Source organism: Hibiscus syriacus, unplaced genomic scaffold, assembly GCF_006381635.1.
Source record: "Hibiscus syriacus cultivar Baekdansim isolate YM2019G1 unplaced genomic scaffold, ASM638163v2 tig00017808_pilon, whole genome shotgun sequence".
NCBI lineage: Eukaryota > Viridiplantae > Streptophyta > Magnoliopsida > Malvales > Malvaceae > Hibiscus > Hibiscus syriacus.
In genome coordinates this window covers 1,014,321-1,031,730 of record NW_024062417.1, presented here as the reverse complement: position 1 = coordinate 1,031,730, position 17,410 = coordinate 1,014,321, and the positions used below count along the sequence as shown (strand labels likewise).

The 17,410-nt window shown below is 35.0% G+C and overlaps 1 pseudogene; it reads left to right on the top strand.

Moving 5' to 3' along the window:
* The first annotated feature begins 5,003 nt into the window (after positions 1 to 5,003).
* LOC120208934 lies at positions 5,004 to 5,123 on the top strand (annotated as a pseudogene).
* The last annotated feature ends 12,287 nt before the right edge of the window (positions 5,124 to 17,410 follow it).

The following is a 17,410-nucleotide window of genomic DNA, read 5'->3' as shown; positions in this document are numbered from 1 at the left end:
TTTGAAACTTGAAAAGATTAGTGGAGCTCAAAATCCGGTAGACATGTTGACAAAGATGGTGACCACGAACAAACTGAAGTTGTGTTCAGCTTCAATTGGCATGCTAGAATAACAAGACCAGAAAAACTGCTACATCGATCGATGTATGAAGACAGATTAAAACCAGTCTTTAAGTGGGAGATTGTAAAGTTAAGAATGGGGGCGCATGTGGGGCATCGAATTCAGTGCAATAAATTTATGTTGAATTTTTAAATGGTTAAATTTTACTTTATTCCCTACATACTTTAGGGTATTTACAAGATTAGTCCCTAAGCTTCAACTATAAATACTCTTACCCATTTAGCTTCAAAATCATCCCAAAATCATTTCTTTCTCCCAATACTAGAGAGTTTTCTTGTGAGTAGTGAGTGTTTTGTAAACACCTGTAAATTTTCTCTTTAGTAAAAGATCTGCAGCAGGCCGGAGACGTAGGCAAATTGGTTGAACTCTGTTATCAATTTTGGGTATTATTTTTCCGCTTTTATTTCGCATTCTCACTAATTTGGTTATAGGGAAATTACTCGTTACTCGTTTTATTTCCTAACACTAGCTTCATAGGGTTTATGGGGTGGCGACACCATATGCATTTTATAGAGATTCTGAAATAATTCCTTGCATGTCATGAGGATGGGGTCAAACTATTCCCTTTCTCTCTTTTTTTGGGTTCACTCGAATATTGTCTTGTTGGCTTTAAGGACAACCGTAGTTGATATTGTAACCTCTTTTCTAGAACTTCGGGTGCTCACATTATTTACCTACCACTCTTTTTTTCATTGTTTCCCTTCTATGGGATTCACCTCCTTCAACATTCCTCTGTGTAATGGCCATTTCTATCATTTGGCCCGCCATGACCACATCAACAAAGCTACTAGAGGTAATTGCAACTAGATGCCCAAAGTATGCAACCTTAAGGGTATGGACAAATTTGTTTCCTCATTTCTTTGTCATCTAGAGGTGGATAAACTTGTATGACAATATCCTTCCACCATTGTGCATATTGCCTAAAGATCTCATTAGGCTTCTTTTTCATACTCTACAGGATGAAACGACCAAGTCTCGTATCATTTGCATGTTTATACTATTCCAAAAAGAATTTGGATAAATCTTTCCACGACTTAATATCAGCTCTATTCAACTTGTTATACTAGTGGATGGTCGACCTGTTAGGCTTTCTTGAAAGCAATGGACTAGTAGTTGGTTTTTCGCCACATATTCAATCATCTTGGGGAAAAACATAGTGATAAGGACTAAGGGGTAATTATTCCTGTCGAACTTCTCAAAGTTTGGGACCTTTAACTTAGGGGGCAAGACTAAATCTAGAATTAACCTTAGCCGCAAAGCATTAACTCCATAAACATAGTCCTCTCCTTTTACCACCATTATTTGTTCATCCAACTATTTTATTTTGTTTTCCATCTTCCTTGGTTTAACCTCCTGATCTATGTCTGGGACACGGTAGTATTTGGGGTTACTTTGAGGGTTTGTTACTATAGCTTGACTTTCTCTGACAGAAGAGTCTCCCTGGTATCCCAGGAAATTCTCAAGCGTGATTACCAATTTTGGTGGTGGTGGCACCACTACTTATTTAGACACCTACCCCAGTGAAATTTACGAGATTCAACCCTTTCAATGATTCCATGAGTTGGTTAACTAGAGTATTCTAGTTTTTGGCAATGGAATCCATTATAGTTTTGAGGTTTTGACTTAACTTGTTTTCCAAATCTTGTTGTAGTTTAGCAAAGTTGTCCTCAATTTCCCTTAGCCTAGCCTCTATTTTCTTTGTTTGAAAGTGGGTGTTGTGATGATGCGTAATAGTATTGGCCATTATATTTTATCTCTTACACAATATTCCATTTAATATTAATTTATTTTTTGAATATTCATGCATATTGTAGTGCAAAAACGTATAAATAAAATAATGCAATGTAACATGACATGAATGTAACATGCAATGCAAGAAAAGGCACTGAACCAAATAATATCCCATCATATAAAAAAATTAATTCAAAAAGAAAAATCCCAAATATCACAAGTAGTTCAATTACAAACACAACATAACCCTCCTATGAAATCTATTTAGTCAGCAATGTGACTCTTCCTTCATAATCTGAGACAGGATCAACATAGGCTTGAATAATGTTGGCTTCTTTTACTAGCACTCTTATGCATCGTGCTACATCGCTTATTTATGCAGTGGCCTCCTCCATAATACATGCTCGATCTACAACCATCCCTGCATAATGTTGTGTGGTCTCCCTCTGGCCATAGTTCATGTCTTGGATTTTCTATTATAGATCAAAGACTTTTACCTTACCATGTTGTAAAGATTATTCCAGTTTTCTGATCCACTATCACAAATTCCTGTTCTCCTCACGGAAAACCGTTGAATCAGTCAGCCAATGCTGAACTTTTCCTTTCATAAGAGATTCTTCAAGTTCTGAAACCCTAGCTTTGAGCTCAATATTTTGGGTTAACTCTTCTCCATACATTGTGTGAATTCTTGCATGCTACGAGTAAGTTCTTCCACATGTCGGTCCTTCGTGATGCATCTTCGAGTCAAGGAATTAATCTTATCAATTTTTCCTTCGAGCATATGGTTGCAACCTTCCCTTTCAGACCATAGATCATTATTTTTGTGTTCTGTCTCAGTCTTGAACTTTTCCATCCTTTACCTTCAAAGATTGAAATCTTGTAGTATATTATCCCTTTCGGCCTCCAGCTCCTCGACTCTATACCTTGCTATTCTCAATTCTCTATTCAAATGTCTTTTTTCAACCATTAGCTCATCACATTTACGCTTCTTTGCTTTAAGATCTCTGATCCTATACATCATGCCAGTTTTCAATTCCTCTATTTTTTTTGTATTTCAGCTTCTAATTCTCGAGTTAGGCGTTCAATATTTGCACCTAGATTCAAAACATGATTCCTTTCTGCTTCTAATTCATCATCCCATTGTTGAGATGTCTTACACGATCCATCAGTCCTCTTGCTTATTTGTTAAAAATCTGCCTTCAACTCGGCATACTCGGACTAAATTCTTTTTTTTTCTCTCATTTCCTTTAGCTCATTTCTATTGAAAGCCACATCTACACTTATCAGATAATTCCCATGATCCAGCTTTTCTTTCAATGTAGCCCACTTAGCTCTCTCAGCCTCGAATTCCAACAATTGAATCTCTAAGGGTGAAGGACCAGTGTTACTTTTTCTTGTAGAGAAATCTTTGGCTCATTAGTAGGTGCATGGACCGTCTCATTTCTTATTCAACGTCTGGGGTAAACATGTTATCTCTAAAAACTATTTTGGATCAGAAAGTTACCTTCCAAGAATCATCTTCCTCGTGTATCCTTTTCTTATAATGGTCTGTTTGAAACAAGAAACCAAACTTATCAATCCATGTGTTATGAGAATGTATTGTCTTCTTTCAAATTATCTGATAAATAAAAGTGGTGCATACCCAGTACCTCCCCATAGTCCTAATAGAATCACCCTGTAATCATTTTCATACTTGTACAATAACTTATAATGGTTGAACCATGGTACACGCCAGGTGATGTCTTCATCTCGGAGATTCTTGAAGATTTTGATCCATCTATCTTTTGGGAGGTTTTTTGACCATTCTTGTTTTAAGAATTCATTCAAAGGTGAGTAATCACGAGTGAACCGATAGAGGGATACATAAGCAACTTTCCAAAAGTGGATATAAATCTAAACTTGTAGCAATTGAGCATATTCGACAAAACATCCACCTTTTATATTTTAAAAACTTTTTAGAGCTATCAGGGTCTCTACCAGGATCGTAGGTGCATGGTTCGTCTTTTTAGGCATATATTCGATAAAGTCTACTATGTCTTATTCAACATGCCTAAAACACTTGTAAATACTACTAGCCCATAGATTTCTAGAGTGAAAGCTTAAATCCTCTTCCTTTCGTTTAAATGTTGTTCGATAATTTCTTTAATACTGACCCAAGGAGTTCCTTATCTTTTTCCTTTTTGTTTAATGTGATCACTTGCCATTTTTATCCTACTCCACCTGGCTTTGAATCACGGAGTTTTAGTAGGTTTGCAGTAGATTTGATAGCTTTTAACTTCTTTGATATTCAATAAGGTCATGTATTTTGCAACAGTGGGAACCATATCATGTCCATTTAAGGTGAAACAATGGTATCTTGTATTCCAAAATTGAACTATGGAACGAAGAAGTGGTTCATCCACCCTTTCATAGAGTAGACAGGCAACGTCACCATATAGTTGCTGGAAATGCCCTCTTGTCCCAACAGTCCAACTATCCAACACATTCCTGAGTCCTTGTAAAGTGTTCTGCTTCCTATTGAGATCAGTTTTATCTATCAGCCTTGACACAAAATTCAGTGGCAAACTATCTCTAAACTCTTGATGTGCTGTTTTTGACCAAGCGCACACTTCTGAGTACAAAATTAGATGTTTTTGGGACTCTTGCTCCATTAATGAAAATTTTGTAAATACCCACGGATCAACACCTATTATAGTATACTAAGGTGATGTATAAAGGCAACAAATCAAGAAATCATAAAAAAGAAAATATGTTAGTAAAATAATAAATAAAATATAAAAGAAGTAAATCCTACTCCACAAGTTTCTTTCACTTGTTATGATGAAGATAAAATTCTGCCCACACATGATTCCTACTCTTATGTTTTTTAGAAAATAATTCCTAACCGTACGATTTCTAGTTCTCATGCATTTGCTTGTAAAAATAACAAGGAAAATGATAAAGGTTGATTTCTCCTTTTTGTATACTTAATTGGGAATTCCCTATAGTTTCGACTTGGTATCAATCTGGGTAGATCTATAGGGTTCATTATGTAACATCCCCAACCCGTATCCGACCCGAATATGAGTCTGAGGTGTCACATTGACTTTTCCCTTAAGTACGGGCCGGAAGAAAACGAAGACCTTAAATAAATTAAGGGCGCAAGGCATGACGGGTGCGATCATACCAGCACTAATGCACCGGATCCCATCAGAACTCCGCAGTTAAGCGTGCTTGGGCGAGAGTAGTACTAGGATGGGTGACCTCTATGTGTTATGTGTACATGATATCATCATATATATTATAGTGAAATAGAGGCATGCAAATAAAGTTGTCATGATCATATGGAAAGAATGCATGTTCATGAACGAATTGTTATATTTACATGTTTATTTATTGCCTCACTAAGTCTATAACTTAGCATGTAAGTGATTTACACGTAGGTACCCAGAATCGAGATGAACAGGAATAGGAGTAGCAAGAACAGCAGCACTGCCAGAAGATCAGATCAGGAGTAACTGATAAAGTATGTATTTTGTCGTGTATATTGTTGCCATGTAAGAAAAGTGTCAGTTATGAATGCTCTGATCAATTTTTGGTTGTTTTGGTTATTTCATGTAAATAAACCGCTTTTATATTAATGAAAGTTTTAAATTTTCCTTGAATTTGGTCAAGAGTCAAAGTTTGTATTTCACTTTATATACACACATGTGATCACTTTCATTATTTCACATACCTGGATTGATCCTCTGACAATTTCGTTCTTTCATATAATATAATAATAAAGCATAAATGAACTATACATGAAATCATTGTATCCAATATATATATGTGGATGCATGTACATGAATATAAAATCAGAAATTCAACTATATGAGATAGACTTATCGCAAGTCTTATCTCCATACAATTCTATCCAGTATGGGCACTCACCTTAGCCTTGCTTTGACTCAATTCTAATCTCTCGATTATCCCAGAACGAGATTACGTTATAAATCTACATAGTAATACATTGATACATATCAGTTTACTAATTGATATATTCTAAACTATCACTGCTTAGGATAAAAAGAAAGCTATTTTTATCTTTTAATGAAGGTATGCATCGATGCACTACACCATGTACCGATGAATCCCTTGACGGGTGCATCGATGCACTATCTATGCATCGGTGCATAATTCTCATTCAATGTTTGTATTTTAAACAGGTGCATCGATGCACTCCTTATGCATCGATGCACTAATTGCATTCGATGTTCATTTATTTGAGAGTGTATCGATACACATTGAATGTGCATCGATGCACACAACCCATAAATGACACTTTGAGCACAAAAATCCCTTCCTGATCCTCTCAACTCTTCATATATCACCCCTTTTTATATTCTTAACTCTTATATACTTATTTAAACTAATTAATACTCATTTAATATCTCTTAACCTTCAAAATCCATTTCTCCCCATAGTATTTAAGAATTTCACTCAAATTCCCACATGTTCTAAATTTGATTCTAACACTTCATATTTCTTAATCAAGTTGGTGGCAAGTCAAATTCAAATCTCAATTCTCATTATGAGCTTTATTTCAAAATTTCATTCAAGAACTCTTAATCTTTAATTCTTCTTACATCCTTCATCTTGTTGTTTTAAAGCTAATTAAGCTTTCCTTAAGCTTAATTAGCATCTCAGGAGAAAAACCAAACTTAAATCTCAACTAATAAACAACTAATAAGAATTCTTATCTTTGCCTTGGCTCATTCGCACAAAGAAGAAAGGAGGAGAAGAGTTGTCTGGAAGATTGGATATTTGCTTCCTCACATACACGTGGCCTCCATATATATATATATAACCAAATAATTATTTTCCTTGCAAATGACCATTTTGTCCTTCTATTCTTTCTTCCTTGCAAATTAATCCTATACCAAATTACAATACTATTCAATTATTCTGTTTTAGTCACCAAATTATGAAGTTTTACAAATTAGTCACTAACCCGTATTTTGGGATGTTATAAATCTCTCCCCCTTAAGAAAATTCATCCTCAAATTTTCATTATACGAAGAGATGGGGGTACTGAATCTTCATGTCCTCTTCACGTTCCCACGTCGCTTCTTCCACCTTGTGATTTCTGCACAAGACTTTAACTAATGGAATAGTCTTGTTTCCTAATTGCTTAACCTCGTAAGCTAAAATTTTAACCAGTTCCTCCTCATACGTCAAATCCGGTTGAACCTCAACCTCTTCTGGTGTCACGATATGGGAGGGATCAGATCGATACTTCATAAGTATTGAGAAATGAAAGACATTGTGAATTTTCTCCATTTCAAGTGGCAACGCCAGCTGATATGCCACTAGTCCAACTCTCTTTACGATCTCATACGGTCCAATGAATCTAGGGCTAAGTTTCCCCTTACGTCCAAACCTCAAAACTCTCTTCTATAGAGATACTTTGAGAAACACTTTATCTCAAACTTGATATTCTATCTCCTTTCTCTTTAAATCCACGTATGATTTTTGTCTATCAGCTGCTGCTTTGAGATTACTTTGAATTACTTGAACTTTTTCTTCCACTTCCTGGATCAACTCCGGACCCAGAATTGTTTTGTCTTTAAGCTCGAACCAATTTAAAGGCGTACGACATTTTCTTCGATACAAAGCTTTATAGGGAGACATTTTGATTCTTGATTGATAACTATTGTTATACGCGAATTCAACAAGTGGCAAGTACATTTCCCATGATCCTTTGAACTATATAACACAAGCTCTCAACATATCTTCCAAAATTTGGATTGTTCTCTCCGATTGCCCATCTGTTTAAGGATGAAATGATGTACTAAATTCAACCGGGTCCCCAACACTTTATGTAATGATTTCCAAAACCGTGAAGTAAATCTAGGATCTCGATCCGAAACAATAGAAACAGGTACTCCATGTAGATGTATAATCTCTCTGATGTACAACTCTGCATACTTGTCCATGGTAAAGTCAACTCGTACCGGAATAAAATGAGCTGACTTAGTCAATCTATCTACAATCACCCAGATGAAATCTCTTTTATTCGGAGTCAAAGGTAACCCGTTACAAAATCCATTGTTACATTCTCCCATTTTCACTAAGGAATAGATATTGGTTGTAATAATCCTGACGGAACCTGATGTTCAGCTTTGACTTGCTGACACGTCAAACATTTGGATACAAATTCCGTAATGTCTCTCTTTATTCCAGACCACCAATATCGACTCTTGAGATCCATATACATTTTATTTCCTCCCTGATGCATAGTCAATGGACTACAATGAGCTTCCATTAACAAGTATTTCTTTAACTCATCATCATCTGGAATCACCAACCTCCCTTGAAAATATAAGTTCCCATCAACTTTCATTACATTATACGTGGCCTCTCCATTCCTTATCTGCTGTAAATTCTTTAAACACTTTTCATTTCCAACTTACAATTCTTTAATTCGATCTAGCCATGATGGCTTGAGAGTCAATTCTGCACATATGACACCATCTTCTCTTAACGATAGTCTGGCATCCAAAGCTCGTAAGGCTGTAAACGTCTTTCGGCTTAAGGCATCTGCTACCACGTTCGCTTTCCCCAGATGGAAATCGATTACTACATCATAATCCTTTAGGAATTCCACCCATCTTCTTTGTCTTAAGTTTAACTCCTTCTGAGTCATCAAGTATTTCAAACTCTTATGGTATGTATACAAATAACATCGTTCACCATACAAGTAGTGACGCCAAATCTTAAGAGCGAAAACTACCGCAACCATCTGTAGATCATGCGTTGGATAATTCTTCTCGTGTGGTTTTAGTTGCCTTGAAGCATAGGCCACCACTTTGCCTTCTTGAATTAACACGTATCCCAACCCATTATGAGACGCATCACTATACACTACAAAATTCTTGCCAGATTCGGGTTGAATCAATACTGGAGCTTCTGTTAAAATCCTCTTTAGCTTTTCAAAACTCTCACGGTACTCCAGAGTCCAAGCAAATTTTACTTCTTTCCTCAATAACTTGGTTAGGGGTAATGCTATTATCGAAAAGTTTTTAACAAACCTTCGGTAATAACCAGCTAACCCTAGAAAACTCCGGACTTCTTACACATTCTTTGGAACTTCCCACTCTAAAATGGCTTTAATCTTTTGGGGATCCACTCGAATTCCTTCCACAATAATCACATGTCCAAGGAACGTCACTTCCTCAACCAGAATTCACATTTGGAGAGTTTGGCATAAAGCTTCTTTTCTCTCAAAGTCTGTAGAACGATCTTCAAATGCGAACTATGCTCTTCTTCCGACTTCGAATACACTAAAATATCGTCAATGAATACCATAACGAATCGATCCAAATAGGGTTTGAATATTCGGTTCATCAAATCCATGAAAGCAGCCTGTGCATTTGTAACTCCAAACGACATTACGATAAACTCATAGTGACCATATCTCATTCTGAATGTCGTCTTTGTAATATCTTTATCTTAAATCTTCAATTGATGATAATCAGAACGTAAATCAATTTTTGAAAACACTGAAACTCCCTTTAACTGATCAAATAAATCGTCAATTCGGGGGAGTGGATACTTGTTCTTGATGGTCACTTTATTAAGTTTCCTATAATCAATGTAAAGTCGCATGGATCCATCATTCTTTTTAACAAATAAAACTGGAGCTCCCCATGGTGAGACACTTGGTCTGATAAACCCTTTATCAAATAATTCTTGTAATTGAATCTTTAATTCTTGTAATTCTTTTGGGGCCATTTTGTATGGTGACATGACAATAGGTACAGTCCCCGGCATGACTTCAATATGAAATTTGACTTCTCTATCTGGAGGCAAACCCGGTAACTCTGCAGGAAAAATGTCAGAAAACTCTCTGACTATAAGAATTTCTTCAATTCCCTTCTCTTTTGCTCTCACATCCAACACACTTGCAAGAAACCCTTGACATCCCCATAGCAATAACTTTTTTTCCCGACATCACTGATATTACATTAGCCAATGGGTTTAATCCTTCACTAAATATAATAACTTCTATACATTCTGAACTTCTCAACGTTACTCTTTTCAGTCTACAATCAACATTGGCATAGTAACGATATAACTAGTCCATTTCCAGTATCACCTCGAATTCGTCAAATGGTAATTCCATCAGATTAGTAGGGAATTCAATTCCCTGAATCCGTATGGGACACCCTCGACACACCATATTGAATCGAGCACTACGTCCTAACGGATTAGTCACTATTACCTCACTACTAGTAGATTCTAACAAAATATTCAAATCTTTCACTAACTTGCTGTAAATATAAGAATATATAGACCCCAAATCAATCAATACAAACACATTCTTATCATACAATTGGAAGATACCTGCTATTATCTCTGGGTCATCTCTATCCTCGCTAGTCTTGAGATTATATACACGAGCTGTAGAACGTATTTCTTGCAGAGCTGATGACTCTGATTGACTTCTTCCTTTACCTCTACCTCTTCCCCTCAGAATAACCGAGGTAGACCTCTCTGGCTGTACCGATTCACCAGCTATCATAGGACAATCCCGAACAAAATGTATGGTGTCCCCAAATTTAAAACAGGCTCCAGAAATCATCATGTATATCCCCGAGTGATTCTTTCCACAATGTGGACATTGTCTGACTTGGATCAGGTTAGATCTCCCAGGTCCAGATCCCACTGACTGTGTTTGTCGACCCCTAATCTGATTTGATCCCCTTATAGAAGATGCAACCGACTCTGATCTCGCTTGGGGTTGAGAACTCACATCTCTACCCCTTTTTGACAGTGCAACACACGATGATGCGCCCGATCTTTTCGAAGTCTGAACTCAGGAATCCCTGAACCTCTCATTTTGAGCTCTTTCCAGAGCTTTAGCACGGTTTACCACTTCTTGAAACGAAGATAAATTCAACACAATAAGCATCTCTTTCAGGCGAGGACATAATCGTTCAACAAACCAATCGCAAACATCATTCTCTGTAGGAATTAATTCTGTAGCGAAGCGGCTCAACTTGTTGAATTCACATTCATACTCATACACTGTATGATTCCATTGCTTCAGGTTCATGAACTCTTGCTTCATTTGTCGAATTAACTGATCTCTGATGTATTTATGCTTGAATTCTTCTAAAAACAAAGACCAAGTTACTTGATCACTAGGCATTCTCAAGGTAACGTTGGTCCACCAAATCCTTGCTTACCCTCGAAGCAATGAGACTACTCCATCCAGCTTCTCTGGATCGGAACAATGAAGTCCCTCAAGCATGATTTTCACATCATTAAGCCAAAGGTCCGCAGTAACAGGGCCTTCTTCAGCTTCACCTTTAAACTCTGGTGCTCCTAAACTCTTCAACTCCTTTGCAACATTCATTCTTGGAGTTGAAGTAACAGAAGGTTGGAAACGAGCCAATACCGCATCCAGTGTTCTAAAAAACACATCTTGATCACTTACAGGCACTCCAGAGGGTGCCTGGTCTTCACTCTGCCTGGTCAGGGCAGGTGAATTACTACTTTTAGCTGGCCTATCGTCTCCCGCTTCACTTCTAGAGCTACCATGTTCGGACATATATAAAAACAAACCCATAGCATTCTATCAGTAAAACCTCATACTTACTATTGTATTAGATCATAAGTTTTCACTATTTTGTTGGCATGTATACTTTATAGGACACTCTAAACTTCAGTTTATGTCGAGAATCAACTAAACCGTAGCTCTGATACCATTAAATGTAACATCCCTAACCCGTATCCGACCAGAATACGAGTCTGAGGTGTCACATTGACTTTTCAAATTTTGACTGTTGACCAAATTCAAGGGAAATTTAAAACTTTCATTAACATAAAAGTGGTATATTTACATGAAATGACCAAAACAACCAAAAATTGATCAGAGCATTCATAACTGACACTTTTCTTACATGCCAACAATATATACGACAAAATACATACTTTATCAGGTACTCCTGATCTGATCTTCTGGCAGTGTTGTTGTTCTTGCTACTCCTATTCCTGTTCATCCCTATTCTGGGTACCTACGTATAAATCACTTACACGCTAAGTTATAGACTTAGTGAGGCAATAAATAAACATGTAAATATAATAATACGTTCATGAACATGCATTCTTTCCATATGATCATGACAACTTTATTTGCATGCCTCTATTTCACTATAATATATATGTTGATATCATGTACACATAACACATGTATTCTCATGCTAATTTCACTTTAATTTATCTTTGGATTGCCCATTTACATTATTGAGAACAAAGGTATGCGAGTACATAGAGGTTGTGCACTATGCTGTCACCACAGCTCGTATAATTTCCTCAAGGGGCACTGAATATTTGTCCCGAAGGACCACTATGTCTTGAAGGACCACTGATTGTTCCGAAGGACCACTGTATATGTCCCGAAGGACCACTCCTTATGAACCATATACATAATTCAATGGACCAAATAAGTGTACCAAAGTACCACATATATGTTCCACAAAATTACATATATGTCCCTAAGGACCACGTAGAACCCTCGACTCTTGGCATGCCAATTATACCTACAGCTCTCATATTAACTCACATGGGCTTAAATATGAATACATTTCTCATTTTCATATCTTCTCATCACTTTTCAAATAAACATGTATTTTACTTCATATACACACATGTGATCACTTTCATTATTTCACAAACCTGGATTAATCCTCTGACAATTTCATTCTTTCATATAATATCATAATAAAGCATAAATGAACTATACATGAAATCACTGTATCCAATATATATATGTGGATGCATGTACATGAATATAAAATCAGGAATTCAACTATAAGAGATAGACTTATCGTAAGTCTTATCTCCATACAATTCTATCCAGTATGGGCACTCACCTTAGCCTTGCTTTGACTCAATTCTAATCTCTCGATTGTTCCGGAACGAGATTACGTTCTAAATCTACATAATAATAAATTGATACATATCAGTATACTAATTGATATATTCTAAACTATCACTCCTTAGGATAAAAAGAAAGCTATTTTTATCTTTTAATGAAGGTACGCATCGATGCACTACACCATGTATCGATGCATCCCTTGATGGGTGCATCGATGCACTATCTATGCATCGATGGATAATTCACATTCGATGTTTGTATTTTAAACAGGTGCATCCATACACTGCTTATGCATCGATGCACTAATTGCATTCGATGTTCATTTATTTGAGAGTGCATCGATACACATTGAATGTGCATCGATGCACACAACCAAGAAATGACACTTTGAGCACTAAAATCCCTTCCTGATCCTCTCAACTCTTCATATATCACCCTTTTTTATATTCTTAACTCTTATACACCTATTTAAACTAATTAATACTCATTCAATATCTCTTAACCTTCAAAATCCATTTCTCCCTATAGTATTTAAGAATTTCACTCAAATTCCCACATGTTCTTAAACTTCACGAATACACACATCAGTACGAACAATCACAATTATGCATATGTCATTAGGGTTTAAAGATGAAAGAAAACAAACACGCACAACACAACCATTGGACCAAAAATCAAATTAAGTTTAATCCATAATTTCCATTGCAAATAAAATAATTAATTGACTGACTCTCTAGTATCCTTAGTGGAGTCGCGAAGCTTTCATAGCATCCCAAGAATTTGGAAAATTTTAAGGTTCATTTTGACTAAAATTGGGTTTTCTTTTAAAAATAAAAAATATGGTTCAAGGAGTCACACCAATTATTGTTCAGGGTGTGATTGAATCGCCAAATTTATTTTTTCATTTTAATAAAATTTAATTTTAAAAATTATTAAAATGAAATTTTGGTATACTTTTCCAGAAAAATGGGTCCGGGAGTCGATTACGTGTAGGAAATGATTAGCACCCCACAATGTCGAAAATTACTACCTAGTTGATTAATTATTGTATTTGTAATTGAATTAATGAATTCAAACTTAATTTAATTAATGATCCCCTTTTAGTTAAATAAATAAAATGTTATGTAGCCGAATAATATTTTAGAAAGTAAAGTTAACAAATTCATTGCATATAACTGGATATAATTAACCACCTAATATAAGGTAAAGAGATATCCCTCTCATTTCCAACTACCCAGGAGGATTAAGATTACCCTCTTCTATAATTTAAAACAAACGAGCATTGCCTTTTTATTTATATGGAAAAGTTCCGCTAATGTTGATGAGGTTATCATGTTTTTCAGGATATAATGTCATGCAATCAATAAATAATTTCATAAACTAGAGAAATTTCATTGCAAATTAAATTAGCTAATCATGTTATAATTACGACCAAATTAATTAACCATACTTGTTAATTAAGGCATGTCATAAAATTAAACAAACATTAATTCTTAAAACAAGGCAATTAAATTAATGATTATGCATGCTTTAAAATTAAAATTACATAAATAAATATAAAATATAGAATATTAATTTAATTACTAAAAAATAACAAAGGATAATAAATTTAATTTCATTAAAATAAAAAATATAGAGACTAAATTACAAATTGAAGTAGCTTAGGGACTAAATTGCAAAGTCTTAAAACTAGTATAGGATGCGAAAAACAATTTCCCTCGTTTCCCTTAAAAACACACGGTTCGACTACGCTGGACCGAACCGGTTCATTCACTGGGTCGGTCCCTATTTAACCCTCAAATATGGTTTTTTCATTTGTAACCCCCTCTCTAAAAACGAAAGAGCTAAATGCTCTCAACTTTCTCTAAGACCCACCCTTCTCCAATGAAGCCTTAAACCCATAAAATGGTGGCCTTCCACTATCGTTCTAACTCCGACCACTGCATCAGCCACTACCCATGATGGTCAATAACCTAACAGCTACCCCATTCGAACCGTCTAGTCACCTAGACTCATTCCTAGCCTCCAAATAACCAAAAAAGACCCCGATTCATGTAGATATATGAAATAAAGTTCAGAGCTTTACATTCCCTTCGATGATCATTCTCTTTATGATGATTGTTCTACCTTCCTATGACCAAAGCTAACTGCTTTCTATCCCTCTTTTGAAGCCTTTTGGTGATTCTTCTCTATGGTTTATTGTGCTTCAAACTCTCACTAACTCCCTTATTTGTTTTACATGTTATTGATAGTGCTCGGTGAAGGGTTTTGTGTCCCCGATTTATTGGGTGTGATTGACTTTTTTTTGGGTTTTTTTTGCCTTAAATCAAAGATTCGATTATCATTTTCCTTTTTTTTCGCTTGACTACTTTGAATCCTCTATTTAAAGAGAATATTCTCTTTTCGATTCTAATTTGTTCTGATTGCGTGAAGTTTTCTTGCCAAAACAAGCAAATAATCAAAAAAGAAGATATTTCCTTTCTCGATCGATGCGTGGTACTCACGCACGACCTTATTACTTTCGTGGTGCTTTACCAACTGTTGGATCACTTGATCAGATCCAACAAATGATAGGGAAGCGACATTGTTGCTTAAGTGTCTAGGGTTATAAAACTCTAATCTGTGCGAGATCTAGTCCGTTAATCTCATCTTGATATAATGGCATGCGTGCATGTAGCGCTAATGCTAACTCTGGAAATCGTAGCTCGTTGGGTTAGGCGAGTAGGCTTTTTTATTGGGCTTGGTAAGCCTACTCCAAAATTTTCTTTATTGGATTGTGTCACTTGGACTATTTTGGACTCATTTGGACTCCAATCTACTAGGCCAAGTAGATAATATAACATATAATATAAATATTATATTATATATATAATATAATATATAACTAGAATTCTATATACTATAGATACATGCATCACAAGGTCCACGTCTAAGGAGTATGGACTAATGCTTATAATTGATCTATATGACCGAGCCTTGGAAAAGAATAACAAAATAGGAGCAAACTTGCAACTTCTTTTTGAAAGGGATCCTGATGTTATTTTGTCAACATGTCTTCTAGAGATATAATCAGCTATCTCTTAGCTTTCGAACGGTTCTTGAATCATATAAATCCGATATCAGGAACTCCAGATAGTCCTATTTTTGTGAAGACAATACGTGTAAAAATCCCTATACGGGAAAAATACATCAGTTTTTAATTAATTACAAATTTTCAATATATTCGTCTTATAATAAAAATGTAATTTTCTTGTAATGATAAAATTCTAATAGCTTATCACATGTCATGTCACCTATCATCTTCCAAAAGCTCCTGGTCGTTCATCTCATCTTACAAGCTAAAGGACTTAATCAAGCTTTTAAACTGCTTATTTTCATCATAAACATTGGATCAAATACTACATCAATGGATCACATTATGCGCTTATCCCATTTAGATTAGTATAGCTTTTATGTAATACCCCAAATTTTGGCTAGTAACCAAAATATAAATTTTGAAAGTTTGGTAACTAAAAATGTAATTTTTAAAATATATTTTGGCCTGTAGTTTATTAAGAAATTATCATTTATGTGGGAATTATAATTTTGATCCGGGGTTTGTATTATGTTATAAAGCAATAAAGTTTGATAAGAAATCAGATAATCAGATCGAACCAAAATTTTACAAAAATTTGAAGGACGGTAGATAAGGGTTGGAAATATTATTTCCATAATTTATAATAGTGAAATTGAACATGAATTAGTGGAATTAAGTTTGATTTTCCATATTAAGCCAAAATTGTAAATTTTGGTGACTAAATTGTAATTTTTGTAAATTGCAAGGGTAAACATGGAAAGTCAAGATCTAATATTTTTTTATGGATATGATGATGTAAGGGATGATTTCATGAAGTGGAATGGATGAAATTATCATGTTTCATTAAGGGTAGAATAGTAATTCCATATTAAATGAATTTTAAAATATTCATTTTATTAAGTTAAACCATGTGTAAAGTGATAATTAACAAGGAAAAATCAAGAATTTTAAGCCATCTTCAAGCTCCAAAATGTGAACCACCATAGCTATGTAAGAATTTTTTTTCATTCTTAAGTTTATTTGATTGATTTTTAGATTAAGCTATTAGATAGACAATTAATCTCCTTGAAATTCTCTATCATTTGGTATAAATGGTCCATGAAAAACATGCTTGGATGATGAAATTTTTTGTTAGGGTTTTACGAAGGGGATGTTGAATTTTAAAGAATTAAAGGTTGTTTTTTATGTTTTTGGCGTTTTAGTTTAACTTCCAAGCATGTAGGATGATTAAAATAAAGTAGAATTGTATATATTAAATTTGGTCAAGCTAAGGTTTATGAGAATTGATTGAGTTTGGATTGAATTTAATTTTAGGATGATTGAAATTACATAAGTTTAATCATAGGAAGTTGAATTCATGCTTGAAATCGAATAACACTCAGTCCATAGTATTCTTGATAGGTTCTGCCATGGTAGAGAAAATAAGGGAAAAAATTCAAAATTTCCTATGATCTATAATTAATATCAGATGGATTCTACAAGTTTTGGAAGTTGAATTTGATCAATTTGGAAGCTTATGGAAGTAAAATGACCATTTTGCAAGTTTTGGAAATTTTAGGACATTGATGCGTAATTGC